Here is a 16,307-nt window from a genome sequence, read left to right as displayed (position 1 = left end):
AGCACCGGCGCGGAATTCCAGACGCAGCCAAGGTGTTAAACGTACCTGAAGTACCTGGGATTCAGCCTGGACTTTATTCTTTCTGAGGCCAGACAGCTATCCCTGAATGTTCTTGCTTGTTAGCCTGATTTTCTGTCACAAATTTGATCCGACTATGGCAAAAGGATCCTACCCAACCCTTGAGAAACGACATAAATCTCAAGACTTATTTGTTTAGGGAAGCCCTGGCTATAGTCTGATATACTGGCCTGGTGCGTTTCTGGGATATCAGTAGCTACCTGAGCTTTCTCTACAAGCGCTAAGAGACCTGCAGGTGATTACGCGCTATGTAAGCTACAATTAACATAACATAACATGGGGCACTGCCCCACCACACCACCCCAGAGAGGGAAGCAAGTGCTTTCTGTCACCTATGTATGCTTGTGATAAGGCGGGATTTTCATTCTAGAGGCTGCTTACCACTTTCCAGAATCCCGTCACAGGTCGACTGGACCTTTTTACCTGTCATAGAGTGAATTAGGCAACCTATTTACCAACAATCAATACTTTCAACAATTCCCATCTTCTTCCCCCAAAGAACCACTGACTAAAAACTAAGTTTGAAGATTTATTACAGAAATGAAAACAGCTGAAGATACAAACACCTCAACACGAGGTTCAGAAGATAAACAGGCACTAATACAAACATAATCCTACGAAAAAGTCTTAGGCGGCTTATGAATAATACAAGAATCAATTCCAGAATCATCAGGCTAACAAAAATTGCTGTAACTTGAGTTCTGGTATGCATTGGAAAGAAAAAGTCAAGTTAATCTATCCCTACACTTATGTGACATCCCTACTCAGCAATAGCCCACCCTAGCAAAAGGTGTCAGCTGTTGTGACTTCCAAAGAAGTTCACTCACTCTCTCTTTAGTCTGGAGAAATCCTCAGTCCTAGCTAAGCTCTTTGCCCATCCAACCACTCTCTCTAGCTCCTCAGCCCATCTGCTCTACCTCCACCCTCGGAGTGCTGTCCCTAATACAAAACCCCACAATACGGGCGACACGCCTTCAGGTACGCCCCTCTCGAAGGTGTTGGTTTTCAGAATTTTCCATTATGGCACCTTTCCATCCTTGTCGGTTCAAACGTCCTTGGGTCCCAGACTCTCAGTCGCTTCAAGTTGTATCTTTAAATTCCTCGGCTACTCCTCCATGTCTGAGTCTAACATCCTAACACTCATACACAATGGGCCCTTCTACTCTACTCTCTACTGGGTCCGGCACCTGCAAGGAAATACATGAGAATCGGCTCACACATTCTATAACGTTGATTAGTTTTAGCCAAAGGCCGCTTTTACTAAACATTTCTACCATTTAATGCTACGCAAACATTTCCAGTCAGGCCTACACGATTTCCATGGACTGGACCTCTGCACGTTTTATAGGCCCAACATCTTACATGAACAATCTTTTCGTTCTTTAGGCCTCCAACTTTAAAGTAAAATACATTTTCTACTTCAAGCAAGCTTATCACGTATATAAGATGCAAATGTGAATTTTTAATAAAGCATACCTAAACATACAATGGTAATCTATTAAAACGGCATCATTAGTGTTTCAAACCCTTAACATTTGTTCTGCATGTAGTTCTAACAACAAATACTTCAATTCTCAACCCTACATTGCATTTGAACCTGATTAGTAAAACCTCTATATATGCGGGTGCTGACTACTTGTACATATGATGCACCCCTACAATTTTTCACTTCAGTTTAGCGCTCTCTCAGTTCCCCCCTTTGATGACCTGTGTCATCACCACCATCACACCATCCCTCAAGGTAAGAACCGAGCTAAACAGAACTTGTGGCCACTTGCCCTCGCTTAAGCATCTCCAATGCTCTCAGGCTGCGATATTGACCGTCCTGCAGTCTTTCCATTCTTTGCTCTTGCACTCTCATCGATCTTTGCAATCTAGTTGACCTATACCACTTGTACAGTCTTACCAAACCCCACAACCCAATCACACATGCCACAGCTATGATGAGGGGTTTCAGTACAAACCCAAGGAAACTCCTTCAAAAGATTTGCAAACCAGTTTCCCACGTTTCCAAATCCCTTGCCAACCTTCTCCCACACGTTCTCTTGTGTCAAATCTTCAATCTCATAATGAATGGCAGTAATGTTACTGATATATTTCTCCAGATCCTTAGAATTATCTGGAATATATGTGCAACATTCCTGGACCTTCAAAAGTTTACAGACTCCTCCCTCTTTGGCTAGAAGGACGTCTAAAGCAAGACGGTTTTGTAAAACCATTGTCCTTATCGACAACATCTCACCCTCAACCAACACTAGTGACTTTGCTGTATTCATTGACAGTTCATCCACCACAGTTGCCAACCGCCGTATCTTCACGTCATTCAGAATGACTCCCAACATGGGTATCACTGCTCCAAACACATCTCCCACTATCGCACCCGCACTTTCAGCTCGCTTTACCCTCGTCTGATGTCCTCCCTCTAGGAGAGCAAAATCCTCAGTATGGTAAATTTTGGGAAAAATGATCGCTAAATAACAAGTTCCGTACCATTTTTCCGGCAATCTCACATACGCATTCCTTCCACAGACAAAGTACACCGTTGGAATCACCTGCACCACACTTTTCAAGAAATCTTTCGTATAATACTCCAGTGTGAAAGTATGTTCACATGTAGTATGACCCACATACACATTTTCATAATACGTCTGTGGTCTGTGAAGGCATAACTTCCCTTTCTGCACTTCATCTAGAGCTATCGGACCATAACTCCCTTTAGACTTGTGCTGCTTCTCCTCATCTGTCCAATCAACTTTACATTGCCCTGAATCTCGCAACTGTTTTTGCTTCGTGTACCTGTCCTCAACCTGTTCTATGAACCTTTTCTCTGTCTCTGATAACAAGCACGTCAAATTGTGTCGGTGAGCATATGAGGTGTCTAATTCTTGTGTCGGAATGAAAAAATATCCAAGTCTGTCCTCTGACTTATAATAGTCAAACTTATTCAAGTGTTTATAAGTAGGGACTTCCGGTAACACAGCATCATAATTCGAAAAGAAATACTCAAAATGGTTACGCCCATAAAGTATGCTAAGCAGTATACTACATGAGATTCCATATGTCAATGGAAGGTGATGGTATCTAATACCCTCATCTACTGAAGCCGGCAATTGCATACACACATAGCAGTCTTTCGCATCCATCGCATCAATGTATTCATACAACAACTTTGCATACGCATTTTGTCCAAAATTGCCCTTAGACAGATCTGCGTGTAACCTACGACTTTCTTCTGCTAACAAAGCTTTTTCTACTCCTACTTTGACCTCTGTCTTGCTAGGAGTGATGGGTGTCGGTGTTCCCTCAACCTTCACTGCCTGCTCATGTGGTACTAAATAGGAAACTGATACTACTAATACTATAAGGAGTATCACTCCTCCTAAAAGGGTACCTATTATACACTTAGCTCTACGAGTCGGGTTTCCAGCCTCCATGGTTTCAGGACAGGGTAGTTCGTTCTCAACAACTATTCAAAGTCTCTTTTTCTTGGTTATTTGAGTCTCCCGAACCACACCTCTGAAGGCAGAAATCCCTGTTCTGCTTTTCTCTTGCAGCCTTTTCTTCTGCAGCAACAATAGACAACCCTAGCCCTTCTCCGTCCTCTGTGGAAAGTCCCTAAATTTCTTCTTCCTCCACTCGGCTCTAGGTTGGTCTTGACAGCTATTTACAAAGTCTTTAATAATCAATGATGATATTTGCTCCAACTGCACAAAGCACATAATCCAACAGATCCATGCGAAGGACTACTGCTTCATAAGATGGTATTTCTGGACCAAATGTAGGAAAAATCAGTCTATCCAGGATTAGATCACGTATCTTGCTCAGGTAAGGGGGATTAGGAATGGTAAGTGTTAGTACTCCTTCAATCTCAAATCCTGGTACCAACAACACCACTTCCAACTTAACATTTGGGATCGTACTGGTCACTGCCACCGACCTCACCCTCCCTGATCTCAGTACACCTGGCATTTGTCAGAGGGTAGATCCACTCGGGAGTGGCGTATCTTCGACAAGGTACTCTCACCCTCCTTGACCTCCTCGGACCTCTTTGCTCCGCCTCCTGTTCTCCCTCTTCCTGTTCGGACTCTTCAGACACAGGGGCAAGATCCCTTTCTGAGACCAATCGCACGTTCAGACGCCTCCGTCTTTCAGGCCAATGAGCCTCTGCACTCTTCGCTCTTCTGCTTCTCGTTTGCACACCCTGTTCGTCACCACTTTCAGCTTGTTCTGCGCTTAAATCACCTTCACAGCCACTTCCCCTTCAGAGGCAGACTCAGTGTCACTGTTGTCGTGATCTCCTTCAGCTCGCTCGGAGGAGTTACCAACTTCTTCAGACACCCCCCACAGCTTGACTTGTCCCCTCTTGTGGAACTTCTTCGTCAAGATTTTCCTCTACGAGAGGAGCTGTTCCTTCCAAAGGTGCTGGCACTCGTCGGGTGTGGGAAGAATGGACCCAGTTTGGCAACCCTCCACACTTCACAGCAGTATTCGTCACCAAAATAACTTGGAAAGGTCCTCTCCAGTGCACATCCGGGCAGCTTTTTCTGACGTGCTTCCGCACCAGGACCCAGTCACCCGGGCACAGGTCGTGACAAAGGTCTCTGGAAGCCGGAATTTCAGCAGCCCGCACCTGAAGGGACACAGAATGGATGACATCAGAAAGTCCCTTGCAGTAATCAAGGATCAGATCATCTGTGATATTTAGCAAGGCGGTTGTAGGAATAGATGGCAGTCTCATAGCCCTCCCCATCAGTACTTCGTGAGGTGAGAGTCCTGTCCTCCTGTCAGGTGTACTACGCATGCTCATTAGTACCAACGGCAAAGCATCTGGCCATTTCAGGGACGTGGATGAGCACACCTTCGCCATTCGGGCCTTGAGGGTCCCATTTATTTGCTCCACTATGCCAGAAGCCTCTGGTCGGTAACTACAATGCAGTCTTTGGTCAATGTTCAGTGCAGAGAAGAGCATTTTCACAACTTTGCTATTAAAATGTGTCCCTCTGTCCGATTCCAAATAGGTCGGAACCCCGAAACGTGGCACTAACTCCCTCAACAACAACTTTGCTACTGTGAGTGTATCGCACCTACGAGTTGGGTATGCCTCAACCCACCTGGAAAACACACACACGATCACCAGGACATACCTAAGGCGATTACACCTCGGCATCTCAATGAAATCCAGTTGCATCCTGTAGAAAGGTCCGCTGGACCTCCCAATGTGACCCATAGTAACTGGCGTTCTTTTCCCAACGTTCATTTGTTGACATGTAACACACCTTTGACACACTGCTTCCGCAGCCGTCCTGAATTTTGGGTTGTACCAAGTTTGTCTGAACACGCGCATCATGGCATCTCTTCCCAGATGTACAGGACCATGTATCTGTCGTGCCATCGGACTCACCAGTTCATTCGGCAACACCGCTCTCCCATCAGCCGAAACCCATAAGTCCAACTCTTTGACACAACCAGCCATTTCCCACACTCTTTTCTCATAGTCAGACACCTGCTCCTGCATGCTCTTCAATTCTTCCCAGGTATCTGCCACCTCAAGCATCATGCTTAACTCGGTTCTTTCCTGCGCTCCCTCTACTGTTTGTTCCGTAAATGAGTATCCCTGCTCGGCACAAAAACGTGCGACTTCATCAGCATAACGATTACCCATGGACACAAAGTCAGTACTCTTTGTATGTGCAGTGCATTTCACGACGGCTGGACCTTGCAGAGCCTCCAGCAACAACCTGATAAATTCTCCATTCCTGATAGGGGAACCTGATGATGTCATGTAACCCCTTTGGGACCACAATTGACCGAAATCATGAACCACACCGAACCCGTATTGGCTGTCTGTATATATGGTGATCCGAATCTTGTTGGCTGCCAGGCAGGCACGCGTCAACGCAATTATCTCAGCCACCTGCGCGGAGTGTACTCCTTCCAGGCAGGCCGCTTCGACTATTCCAGAAATAGTACAGACAGCAAACGCTGCTCTCAACTGACCAGTATTGTCCCTTACACATGAGCCATCCACAAAGTAAATTTCTTCTGGGTCTACCAGTGGCTCATCGACAATATCCGGTCTGGGCTTGGTGCACAGCTCAGTCACATCAAGGCAATCATGGTCTTCCCAATCATCATCCAAGTCATTTGGTAAAGGCATCAAAGTAGCAGGATTCAAGACCGAACACCTCCTAAGGGTCACATTCTCCGCAGCAAGGATAACCTGCTCGTAGCGTGTGAGCCTGTTATTGGTCAGGTGTTGTGTCTTGGTCCTGGTCATCAACAATTCCACTGAGTGGGGCACATTGACTGTCAGTAGGTGACCCATCACAATGCTTTCACACCTCTCAATGCTGACACCCGTTGCAGCAACGGATTTAAGACATCCGGGCAACGCTGCGGCTACTGGATCTAAGGTAGCCGAGAAGTAAGCAACTGGTCTACGGACTCCTCCATGATCTTGTACTAAAACTGCCAAAGCACACCCTTCCCTTTCACAGCAGAACAGTGAAAATGATTTGGTGTAATCGGGCATTCCCAGAGCCGGAGCGCGACACAAGTCCTCTCGCAACTCAAGAAAAGCCATCATACAGTCTTTGTCCCATGGTACCGGATCACTTACATCCTTGTGCGTCAGTTTCTGCAATGGTTTCGCCTTCAGGGAAAAATTGGCAATCCACTGGCGGCAGTAGCCAACCATACCCAGGAACATCCTAACCTCTCTCTGGGTCGAAGGCACCATCATTTTCATGATCGCCTCAATCCTGTCTGGTGACACTTTCCTCTTTCCCTTTTCTATCCTGTGACCCAGATACTGTACTTCAGACAAACAGTATTGTAACTTGTTAGGGGATACCTTATGTCCATTCTCAGCCAAATGGTTCAACAAAGCAATGGTGTCAATTCTACAAGCATCTTCTGTGTCTGACGCAACAAGGAGATCGTCTATGTACTGTACCAGAACGGAGTTCTGTGGCAGCACCAGATTCTCGAGATTCCTCTTCAGTAGCTGATTAAAGATCGATGGGCTCTCTGTATACCCTTGAGGGATACGACACCATGTTAAGACGCGGTTCTCTATTTTGAACGCAAAAAGAAATTGGCTCTCCTCATGCAATGGGATCGAAAAGAAAGCCTGACACAAATCAATCACAGAAAACCATTCAGCTTGGAACGGTATCTGAAACAGTATCACTGATAGATTCGGTACCACTGGACTGCATGGAACAACTATGTTGTTCACCTTTCGCAAATCTTGCACAATCCTGAACTTCCTGCTAGGCTTCTGCAAGCCCATGATCGGGGAGTTGCATGGACTGCCCATGACTTCCTTCAAAATTCCCTGTCTAATCATGGATTCGATCACAGGTCTTATTCCTGCAATAGTCTCTGGGGTCAACTTGTATTGAGGTGTTCTTGGGAACTCAGCGTTCGGTCTTACTTGAATCTTAACTGGCTCTACCCCTTTGATCAACCCGATCTCCTCTCCTGTGAAGTCCCACACTTCCGGTGAGACTGCATCCCTCAGGTCCCAAGGGAGTTCCTCCACAGTTAAAGCGGGGTACAATTCTATACACACATGTGTATTTGCAACCTTGAAGGCAGCATCATCATCATTCGTTTGTAATTCTACTCCCTGTGGGGTACAGTAAATGGTACAATTAAGTTTACACAGGAGATCCCTCCCCAACAGACACACAGGACTGGAATCACACACCACGAATTGGTGGTTATCCCTGAAACTCCCGATCTTGACTGGGACTGGTTCTGTCAGAGGGTTTGTCATTCTTCTGTTTGCAGCCCCTACCACTTGGATAGTCTATCCGGAAAGGGGCAAGTTAGGGACAACTGCAGACCGCACAGTAGACCGGGAAGCACCAGTGTCAACCAAAAAGGTGGTGGGGTGTCCAGCTACATCGGCCTCTACGAATGGTCCCCTCTGATCAACCTCCAGCACTGCCCCGAGGGTGCAGTCCTCCTCCCCACTCAGGCACCGTCCTGTCACTGGATCAAAGTAATAATACTCGTCCCCTTCAACTATGAAGGGCATCTGCTTGTAAACCTTGTTCCCTGTTGTAATCTTCGGTGGCTGGGGAACCGGAGCCCTAGGGGCCAAAGTCCCCCCTTTTGTCGTCTTAAATTTAGTTACTGTTACTCTCGGTTCAGGAGGGGCTTGGACCTCCTCCTCCTCCTCTTCTTGTACTTGATTGTCTGGTTTATGGGGACACTCGCGTCTCCAATGTCCGACCTCGTGACACTGGTGACACCTTGTCGTCTTTTTCAGAGCCGCCAGGTCTATCCTTGGCCTTGGGCCCGCCTCATTGTCCCTTTTCTGTCCCCCTGATTTTCTCCCCAATGTGCCATTGCCTGACTGGCCCTGTCCTCCCGATTGCATCTGTACTAACATCAGTTTATCCTTAAGCTTCCTTGTCTTGGAGTCTATCTCGTCACTGCAATACCTCGCGTACCTCAAGATCTCGTCCAGAGGCTTGTTTTGCCAGCAAATTAAATGTTGCTGTATCATGAGACAGATATCAGGTCTCAGTCCCAGAACAAACTTGGACACAAACTGTCCCATGTCCTTTGGATCCATCACATCCAATCCACTGTACTGCTTAAAAATCTGTAAGAGCCGCTCATAATACTCATGGACTGTCTCCTTCGGTTCCTGCCTAGTCCGATCTATCTTCACCCAATCAATGTCCTGTGGTGGTACTTTAGTCTTCAACCACGTGATCACCTGCTCATATTTTATCATCACCTTGGGTGAGGGTCCGTTTGTGCTAGTATCTCGATCCGGCTCCTCTGTGGGCCATTCGACACTAACCTTACATGCTATCCACAGGTCTCCTGGAACCACAATGTCGAACAGTGTGTTTAAATCAATCCACAGTACCTTTGAGATCTTAACGAACCTCTGTACCTGTTTGTACCATTCCACTGGACTCTCTCGCAACTTTGGAAATGAGTTCGTAAAGGCAGCCAAATCTCTCCTACTACAGGGTACATGTACATATCCCCCGTGAGCCACCTCCCGTAAGGGGTACGCTTCTGCCTGCATCAACCCTCCTCCCGGGGATGTCTCAATAGCGCTTCGTCTAACGCTCTTTCTCTTTGGCCACCTTTCCTCCCATTTGTCCAATTGGGTCCAGGTTCGGATTCCCACAATCAGTTCCCTGATGTGGGTTTTTAATCCGATCACCCTCTTTTCTTCTAGGTCTTGGTCTGAGTACTGTAATCTATGGCCACCCTGTAATGCTTTTGTCTTTGTCAAATCCACAACATACATGTTTGCCAATTCAGACAGTTTCTCATGTGCTGTCCTAGCCCTCCGAGTGACATCTTGTGCCACAAACAACAGTTCATCTGGTTCATAAAGTTCGATTCTCTCTAGTGGCAATGTACCTTCCACTATTTCCTCCACTTCTGATTTTAGTCTCAACACATCAATCCTTCTTGCTTTTATTGCCGCCCTCAATGTTCCTTGGCTAGAATTTCCATTAGAGTCCCTCCCGCCACCGTCCTGACCCACTCGTCTGTTTTCTTCAGGTGTGTTAGGGGGAACCCTTCTGTTTTCCCAACCCTCAGGGTCCCACTCCTGTCTATTATCGCCAGAGGTGTGGTGGGACATCCCCCTACTTCCCACACTTCCGCGCTCCCATTCCTGCCTGCTTTCGCTAGGCGCGCAGTGAGACACCCCTCTATTTTCCTGGGTTCCGTTGTCGAAGTCATTCCTCGACCTGTTGCTCTGGGTATCAACAATCGTGTCCCAAGTTCTCAAATCAGGCCTTAATTCTCTAATGGACCTTGGCCGGGGTCCTCTCAAGTACATTGGTCCTCTCAAACTCCCCTGTTCTCCAGAGGAATCTGCCGATGCTGCCAAGGGGGTGCTTCTTTCTACCGGCCTTGGCCATTGGCACCATTCGTCCGCCACATTACTCCTTCCTTCTTTGACACTTCTCTCTCTCTCTGTTTGTAGCGGACCCTCGCTCTGTGTCTGTTCTGGATTGTATACTGATACTATGGGACCTATTGTAACAGGCACCGTAAGGGCGTCTGGCAATCTCTATGAATCTACACCCTCTTCGGTGTGCACCTTTTGCACCGTGAATCTTCCCACTACTCTCGTTGTGGGAGATGGTTGGGGTGCCTTTTCTCCCTCTACCGAGCCGAACTTGTCCCCCAAGGAGCTCAAGCCGCTCTCCATCGGAGCGCCACCGTCTATGACAGAGGCTTCCTTGCTCCCCGCTGGTGCTGACCCCCCCCGTCTCTGGATTATATGGAGGTGGTCTCTCCGACAACAGTCTCTCTATCAAGCTGTCGTCTGTCTCACTGTCCTCATCCTCAGTACTCCTTCTCTGCACATCCCCTGTATTGACCAACAACGGATACAACCTGTCCCCTTCGATGGTCGGCACTCTCCACCTCTTGGCTAATGCATCCCATCTCGCATCTTGAACCGCCCTAACTGATCTTTTCACCCTTTCTTGTCTCCTATCTCTGTTCCTTTCATGGGCTGCCCTGATCCACGCATTTAATGCTTCAAACTGTGTTGGTCTGGGCAAAGACCGCAAAGAAGTCATAATCGCCTTTAACTGATACAGCACCTCCAGTCTAAATGTTCCATATTTAGGAAAAGTCAATTCCTCTTTTCCGTCCGTCATCTTACACCAATTCTCAAGCCACAATATGGTATGCAACCCAACATTCGTAGCCATATAATAGGCTGGTGTATCCTCGGGTGGAGCCTCTTCCCCACCCCGAGGTTCTAACGTCTTTTCACCTCTAAAACAATCTCGCAACACTTTTAAGCATTTCATGATGAAAAAAAAAACGGCAACGTTTCTTTGTTTACAGCGCTCTTTCACTTCCAATGCCGATCCACCAATCCTCACTAACCGCCCTATCCCAGCGCGGCTCCTTCTGACGTCACTCGCCTCCGTTTCGCAGCAGTTCCCCTCCTTTCTCCGCTCGTCTCCCGGTCACGCATGCGTCCCAATCATACACTAGAAATGATCGCTTCCGACCAAGCAACCACCTCCTTGACTGTACGTCCACAGTCTGACTGTAATTGTCACCAAACTTGGCAAATGTCTGTCCGTGAACGACCGGACGATTGCTTCACTGATAGGTTACAAACACACAGCAACTTCCGACCAGCGTCCGTTACCCACACACTCACGCATCTGTTCCCCCTATCTCGGTCCTGCGGGCGATCAATGGTACCTCATGACCCCCTTTAACAATGGTCGACAATTACTATAGGTGTTCGATACACCCGAACCACTTAAGCTCCACTTGAGCCTAAGATTTTCTCTGGTTGCGCGCGCTCACAACCTGATCTCCTCACCCACTACAGGCACTCAACTCCGCCAGACAATACAACACAACAATACAAACGTATCACCGCAATCTAATACGCATTACCCTTTTTCATACTCACTCTCTTCCGACCTGCTGCTTTCTGCCGCACTGTCACTCTCTGTCAGTTTCCATGGAACGCCATCCTCCGTCCGCGACTTTCTGGATACTCGTCATTGGTTCTCTATGGGCCTCGGGGAAATCTCAACCTACTCTAGATTACCCTCACTCCAGAAGATACACCATCCTCTGCTACCAACTGATAAGGCGGGATTTCTATTCTAGAGTCTGCTTACCACTTTCCAGAATCCCGTCACAGGTCGACTGGACCTTTTTACCTGTCATAGAGTGAATTAGGCAACCTATTTACCAACAATCAATACTTTCAACAATTCCCATCTTCTTCCCCCAAAGAACCACTGACTAAAAACTAAGTTTGAAGATTTATTACAGAAATGAAAACAGCTGAAGATACAAACACCTCAACACGAGGTTCAGAAGATAAACAGGCACTAATACAAACATAATCCTACGGAAAAGTCTTAGGCGGCTTATGAATAATACGAGAATCAATTCCAGAATCATCAGGCTAACAAAAATTGCTGTAACTTGAGTTCTGGTATGCATTGGAAAGAAAAAGTCAAGTTAATCTATCCCTACACTATACTATGTGACATCCCTACTCAGCAATAGCCCACCCTAGCAAAAGGTGTCAGCCGTGGTGACTTCCAAAGAAGTTCACTCACTCTCTCTTTAGTCTGGAGAAATCCTCAGTCCTAGCTAAGCTCTTTGCCCATCCAACCACTCTCTCTAGCTCCTCAGCCCATCTGCTCTACCTCCACCCTCGGGGTGCTGTCCCTAATACAAAACCCCACAATACGGGCGACACGCCTTCAGGTACGCCCCTCTCGAAGGTGTTGGTTTTCAGAATTTTCCATTATGGCACCTTTCCATCCTTGTCGGTTCAAACGTCCTTGGGTCCCAGACTCTCAGTCGCTTCAAGTTGTATCTTTAAATTCCTCGGCTACTCCTCCATGTCTGAGTCTAACATCCTAACACTCATACACAATGGGCCCTTCTACTCTACTCTCTACTGGGTCCGGCACCTGCAAGGAAATACATGGGAATCGGCTCACACATTCTTTAACGTTGATTAGTTTTAGCCAAAGGCCGCTTTTACTAAACATTTCTACCTTTTAATGCTACGCAAACATTTCCAGTCAGGCCTACACGATTTCCATGGACTGGACCTGTGCACGTATTATAGGCCCAACATCTTACATGAACAATCTTTTCGTTCTTTAGGCCTCCAACTTTAAAGTAAAATACATTTTCTACTTCAAGCAAGCTTATCACGTATATAAGATGCAAATGTGAATTTTTAATAAAGCATACCTAAACATACAATGGTAATCTATTAAAACGGCATCATTAGTGTTTCAAACCCTTAACATTTGTTCTGCATGTAGTTCTAACAACAAATACTTCAATTCTCAACCCTACATTGCATTTGAACCTGATTAGTAAAACCTCTATATATGCGGGTGCTGACTACTTGTACATATGATGCACCCCTACAATTTTTCACTTCAGTTTAGCGCTCTCTCACTTGTCAGAGAACTGTGAGAAAAAATACACAGATTACGCCATGCAAAGTCTGTGCATTGATTCCTCCTCAGATGTCCTGGATGGACACCCTTCGGCATGGCTTGCACACTCCGATAGAAACTGAAGTAGGGGTGGATCACACGCGGATTCTGCACAGCTGCATGGGCTGCACTTTGGTACACCCAGCAGAGCAGTGGATGAAAGTTAAGGAGAGCAGAGGAGAGTGGAGGGGTGCTGGCCTGCTAGTGTTGACTACGGAAACCTCAGGCACTGGAGCTCCTCGTTTCACAACCCAAGAAAATTGGGACAGAAGGAGCCTGTATCAGCTGCACACAGTTCAAAGACTGCTGTCCGTGTACTAATAGAAAGATGTCTGACCAGAAATACGTTGAAGGTCGGAGGTAGCGGATTGGAGGTCCAACAATGAAGTGGGTTGAGATGTTTCAAAGGATCTAGACCAGGGTGGAATTGCAAGCCTGCGAGGCATTAACTGTAAAGAATGAGCAGTCATTGGTAACTCCTGCTTCAAATTAATATTTAGTGAATATGGCCAAAACAGGGATAATTTGTAAATATAGAGATAATGCCCTTTGAAACCCGCTTCATCATAAATCTGTTAATTTTCTTTTATACAAGTGTCCAAGGACGTCTGTTCTGCACCTGCTTACGGGTTCTAAACATGTTTTTAAAGGACAAGAAAGATCACAATTGGGGCATTACAACGTTGATGATCTGAGAATGTTGAAGAGCCTTGGGCACTCTGGTTACTAGTTGGAATCTTTTCACAATGCAGTTCAATGAAGTGGTGGATTCTGAATCTGTTCATTCTGGCATCCCGCTCAGGGTCAAATACAGACAAGCAAATGAAAATCAGTGCCATTTAGACCATCCACTGTAACATAGGCAACAAGGACCCTCCATCTTCTGATCTGAATGTTGAAGCCAGGAAAAAAAATAAAACACAAAAAAAACAACAGGAATGAATACTAAATTAGTGGCGGAAGTTGTTCATTTATTATTCAATGTAACTGGCAAGGAACGCCCCATAATGCCCTTCATTTGCAAATTATTATATATTGTGGTCCATCATTGTACCCCACCTGGGCAGGGGAACCACTAGCACGTTATTTGTGGGGACTGTGGGGAGTGCAGCAACTCCCCAGAATTTTTAAAATAAAATTAGCCTTATTTCTCCTGGAGTCTATGTAATATGACCACAGGAAAAGTTTTTTTTTTTTAACCCCTTCCGTGCAGGGCTGTTTCCCTCGATGTGCTGGGGGGTGGAGGGGGGGGCGCGTACAGCGCCCCGGTGCTCATGACGAGGTCAGCTGGTCATGAGCTGCGGCGCTCCGGTGCTCATGACGAGCTGAGCTCGTCATGGCCACACCCGTTCCCATGGAACATTCAGCACAGCAGGGGAATCAGCCCAGCCTGCGAGCGTTCCACGGAATGGGCGCGGTCATGACGAGCTCAGCTCGTCATGAGCACCGGAACGCCGTAGCTCATGACGAGCTTACCTCGTCATGAGCACCCAAGGTGTTAATAAACAGATTTGTATTGTTTCTTTTTATCACAGTCAGTTGTACTTGTGTATTACAGATATAATTTCCCATATATCTACTCATTTACATAAACTAAACAACAATATAATCATCCTCCCCAACTCCCCTTCCGAGCTACGTCGTGGAATGGTCCCATGTTTCAATAAATTCTCTATCTGGTCTGAGAAGTGAGGCCCAGAGGAAACCCCAAGCTGCTCTCTCAATAAAAAACACCCTTCCCTCAGGAACACTGAGTTAGTTGCCCCGCTCGTTTAGGACTCCCTCGTCCACCATACTTCAACCAGTGTCCACCGCTCTAGCATTGTGAGGCTCCTTCATACATTCCATCAAACTTTCCCACACACGAGCCACTTCTATTTAGCAGCTGCCTTCCCTGTTTCTTAGAATAGTACTACCCTAACGTAGCTTGCCCACCTGTCCAGTTCTTCACTTCAAGTCACTCATCTGGGTCCCCTAAGATCCCTCCAATGTTGGGTAATTTCCTGCTTCACCAGAAACATGACCAGGTCAATAAACCTGTTAGTGACTTTATTTCTGTCCGGGTGTGGGAACCAATGCAACAGACACAGCCCAGGCAAGCACGGGATCTCCATTTGTGTAATATCAGCCACATATGCCGTGATCCCATCCCAGTATTCAGCCAAGGAAAGGCAGGACCACAACATATGTTAGATTTCTGCCCCAACCACTCCACACCTAGGGCAAGCCGCCCCCGCTGCATGGAAGAATTTATTAATTCTGCCTAGGGTGAGGAACTAAAGTGGATTTCTTCCCCTAACCTGTGGTGTGCCAGGAGGTGCGTTTGTAGAGTGGTGGAGAAAGGGAGCATGGCCTCCAACAACCTCTTAGCATTCCAGCTGTGTGCGAATTACTGGAGATAACAGGAGAGGTTGTTGGCCCCCAAGGACCCTCAGGAGTAAAGTGTACTTTCTTCCCCAACAAGTAGTGCGCCAAGAGGCCCGATTGCAGAGTGGTGGAAAAAGAGGGCGCGGCCTCCGAAGACCTGTCAGCAATCCCACTGTGTGCGCCTTACTGGAGGTAACAGGAAGGTTTGTTGGCCCTGAATGACCCTCAGGAGCCAAGAGGACTTCATCTCCCAACCATCAGTGCACCAGTAGGTGCGTTTGCAGAGTGGTGGATAAAGGGGGCATGGCCTCCGAAGACCTCTCAGCAATCCCGCTGTGTGGGCCTTACTGGAGGTAACGGGAAGGTTTGTTGGCCCCGAAGGACCTTCAGGAGCCAAGAGGACGTCATCCCTAAACCATCAGTGCACCAGTAGGCACGTTTGCAGAGTGGTGGAGAAAGGGGGCATGGCCTCCGAAGACCTCTCAGCAATCCCTCTGTGTGGGCCTTACTGGAGGTAACAGGAGGGTACGTTGGCCTGGAAGGACCCTCAGGAGCCAAGAGGACTTCATCCCTCAACTATAAGTGCACCAGGAGGCGCGTTTGCAGAGAAGTGGAGAAAAGGGGCGTGGCCCCAAGACCTCTTAGAAATCATGTTGTGTGGGACTTACTGAAGGTAACAGGCAGTCATACACACCCTCACCCACCCACACAGACACTCAGACACCCATACAGGTACTCAGACAAGCAATCAATTACCCACACCGCCACTTATGTACATTTTCAAACTCACATACAGCCACTTAGACACCAACTGACAGACTGATACAAACATTCACACAACCAGTCACTCACCCA

At 47.1% G+C, this 16,307-nt stretch overlaps 1 protein-coding gene across 2 annotated transcripts in view; it reads left to right on the top strand.

Moving 5' to 3' along the window:
* ST8SIA5 (ST8 alpha-N-acetyl-neuraminide alpha-2,8-sialyltransferase 5) overlaps positions 1-16,307 on the top strand; it is a 317,773-nt gene that overhangs the window by 264,176 nt on the left and 37,290 nt on the right. The window lies entirely within an intron of this gene.

Source organism: Lissotriton helveticus, chromosome 2_1, assembly GCF_964261635.1.
Source record: "Lissotriton helveticus chromosome 2_1, aLisHel1.1, whole genome shotgun sequence".
Lineage (NCBI taxonomy): Eukaryota > Metazoa > Chordata > Amphibia > Caudata > Salamandridae > Lissotriton > Lissotriton helveticus.
This window is presented reverse-complemented; position numbering and strand designations above follow the sequence as displayed.